Source organism: Muntiacus reevesi, chromosome 5 (assembly GCF_963930625.1).
Source record: "Muntiacus reevesi chromosome 5, mMunRee1.1, whole genome shotgun sequence".
Classification (NCBI taxonomy): domain Eukaryota; kingdom Metazoa; phylum Chordata; class Mammalia; order Artiodactyla; family Cervidae; genus Muntiacus; species Muntiacus reevesi.
This window is the reverse complement of record NC_089253.1, coordinates 38,224,588-38,228,030: the sequence shown is the minus strand read 5'-3', so window position 1 is coordinate 38,228,030 and position 3,443 is coordinate 38,224,588. Positions and strand designations below refer to the sequence as shown.

The following is a 3,443-nucleotide window of genomic DNA, read 5'->3' as shown; positions in this document are numbered from 1 at the left end:
AGTGGTGGCAGAAGGGAGGCCACAGACCTTTCAGGAGGGGCTGAGGGTGGCATCGCATGCCCGCTCAGAGCTGCCAGAGATGTACCACACTGCCAGGGAGTGCCTGGAGAGAGTTCAGTTTACTTTGTTTCAAGCAGTTCAGTTCAGTTCGGTAGTTCAGTCGCTTGGTCGTTTCAGACTCTTTGCAATCCCATGGACTGCGACACGCCAGGCTTCCCTGTCCATCACCAACTTCCAGAGCTTGCTCAAATTCATGTCCATTGAGTTGGTGATGCCATCCAACCATCTCATCCTCTGTCATTCCCTTCTCCTGCCTTCAAACTTGCCCAATATCAGAATCTTTTCTAATGAGTTAGTTCTTCTCATCAGGTGGCTAAAGTATGGAGTTTCAGCTTCAGCCTCAGTCCTTCCAAGGAATACCCTGTTTCTTTTCTTTTCATTTATTTATATTAGTTGGAGGTTAATTACTTTACAATATTGTAGTGGTTTTTGCCATACACTGATATGAATCAGCCACGGATTTACATGTGTTCCCCATCCTGAACCCCCCTCCCCATCCCATCCCTCTGGGTCATCCTAGTGCACCAGCCCTGAGCACTTGTTTCATGCATCAAACCTGGACTGGCGATCTGTTTCACAACTGATAATATACATGTTTCAATGCTATTCTCTCAGATCATCCCACCCTCGCCTTCTTCCACAGGGTCCAAAATTCTGTTCTATACATCTGTGTCTCTTTTGCTGTCTTGCATATAGGGTTATTGTAAAAATATGGAACGCTTCACGAATTTGCGTGTCATCCTTGCACAGGGGCCATGTTAATCTTCTGGGTATTGTTCCAATTTTAGTATATGTGCTGCCGAAGCGAGCGCTGGAATTAAGATTGCTAGGAGAAATATCAATAACCTCAGATACACAGATGACACCACAGTGATGACAGAAAGTGAAGAAGAACTAAAGAGCCTCTTGATGAAAATGAAAGAGGAGAGTGAAAAATTTGGCTTAAAACTCAACATTCAAAAAACTAAGATCATGGCATCTGGTTCCATCAGTTCAGTTCAGTCGTTCAGTCGTGTCCGACTTTTTGTGACCCCATGGACTGCAGCACACCAGGCTCGGCCATGGAATGCTCCAGACAAGAATACTGGAGTGAGTTGCCATTTTCTTCTCCAGGGGATCTTCCTGACCCAGAGATTGAATCCAGGTCTCCCGCATTGTGGGTGGACTCTTTACCAACTGAGCCTCCAAGGAAGCCAAAACAAGCAAGTCAAAGCATCAGGTTTCACCATGAAGCCTGAAGGTAATTAAATGTAATGATGTGAACAGTTAGAGTTTTGCAATCTAAAATGATTCAGCTGTTAATTAGACTTCTTGTGATCATTTTCTAATATACAGAAATTTCAAATCATCATGGTACATGCTGCTGTTTGTTGTTCAGTCGCTGAGTCATGGCCGGCTCTTTGTGACTCCGTGGACTGAAGCACACCAGACTCCTCTGTCCTTCACTATTTCTTGGAATTGGCTCAAATTCATGTCATTGAGTCAGTGAGGCTATCTAACCATTTCATCCTCTGCTGCTGCCTTCTCCTTTTACCTTCAGTCTTTCCCAGCGTTAGGGGCTTTTCCAATGAGTTGGCTCTTTGCATCAAGTGGCCAAAGCATTGGAGATTCAACTTCAGCATCAGTCTTTCCAATGAATATTCAGGACTGATTTCCTTTAGGATGGACTGGTTGGATCTCCTTGCAGTCCAAGGGACTCTCAAGCGTCTTCTCCAACACGACAGTTCAAAAGCATCAATTCTTCGGCGCTCAGCTTTCTTTATAGTTCAATTCTGTACATCACTACTGGAAAAACCATCACTTCATGGTTCCATCACTTCATGACAAATAGATGGGAAAACAATGGAAACAGTGGCAGACTTTATTTTGGGGGAGCTCCAAAATCACTGTAGGTGGTGACTGCAGCCATGAAATTAAAAGACGCTTGCTTCTTGGAAGAAAAGCTATGACCAACCTAGACAGAAAAGCAGAGACATTACTTTGCCAACAAAGGTCCGTCTAGTCAAAGCTATGGTTTTTCCAGTAATCACGTACGGATGTTTAAGTTGGACTAAAAGAAAGCTGAGCGCTGAAGAATTCATGCTGAAGAATTGATGCCAGCCCCTATATTCCAGTTGTTGAACTGTACTACTGTGCTTTTCAAGGTACTGTACTGTTAAGATTAAAAATGTTTTTTTGTGTGTGTGTTTTATATATTATTTGTGTGAAAAGTATTATAAACCTATTATAGTACAGTACTATAGAGTTGATTGTATTTGTTGACTATCTAGGCTAAATTTGTTGGACTTATGACCAAATTGGACTTGAGAATGTGCTCTCAGAATGGAACTCGTTCATATGTACGGGACTTTCTGTAATGATTAAGTGTACACGACAAAGGAAACTATAAGCAAGGTGAAAAGACAGCCTTCAGAATGGGAGAAAATAATAGCAAATGAAGCAACAGACAAAGAATTAATCTCAAAAATATACAGGCAACTCCTGCAGCTCAATTCCAGAAAAACAAATGACCCAATTAAAAAATAGGCCAAAGAACTAAACAGACATTTCTCCAAAGAAGACATACAGATGGCTAACAAACACATGAAAAGATGCTCAACATCACTCATTATCAGAGAAATGCAAATCAAAACCACAATGAGGTACCATTTCATGCCAGTCAGAATGGCTGCTATCCAAAAGTCTACAAGCAATAAATGCTGGAGAGGGCGTGGCGAAAAGGGAACCCTCTTACACTGTTGGTGAGAATGCAAACTAGTACAGCCACTATGGAGAACAGTGTGGAGATTCCTTAAAAAACTGGAGACAGAACTGCCATATGACCCAGCAATCCCACTCCTGGGCATACACACCGAGGAAACCAGATCTGAAAGAGACACGTGTACCCCAATGTTCATCGCAGCACTGTTTATAATAGCCGGGACATGGAAGCAACCTAGATGCCCATCAGCAGATGAATGGATAAGAAAACTGTGGTACATATACACAGTGGAATATTACTCAGCCTTTAAAAAGAATACATTTGAATCAGTTCTAATGAGGTAGATGAAACTGGAGCCCATTATACAGAGTGAAGTAAACCAGAAAGAAAAACACCAATACAGTATACTAGCACATATATATAGAATTTAGAAAGATGGTAACAATAACCCTATATGCAAGACAGAAAAAGAGACACAGATGTATAGAACAGAATTTTGGATTCTGTGGGAGAAGGCGAGGGTGGGATGATCTGAGATGATAGCATTGAAACATGTATATTATCAGTTGTGAAACAGGTGTGATGCATGAGACAAGTGCTCAGGGCTGGTGCACTAGGATGACCCAGAGGGATGGGATGGGGAGGGGATGGGAGGGGGGTTCAGGATGGGGAACACATGTAA

The 3,443-nt window shown here is 42.3% G+C and overlaps 1 non-coding gene across 1 annotated transcript; it reads right to left on the bottom strand.

The window, feature by feature from the left end:
* Positions 1-765: 765 nt before the first annotated feature.
* LOC136170067 (U6 spliceosomal RNA) lies at positions 766-872 on the bottom strand. The gene has a single exon (XR_010663524.1). It is a non-coding gene; the product is annotated as a U6 spliceosomal RNA (small nuclear RNA).
* Between the last annotated feature and the right edge of the window lie 2,571 nt (positions 873-3,443).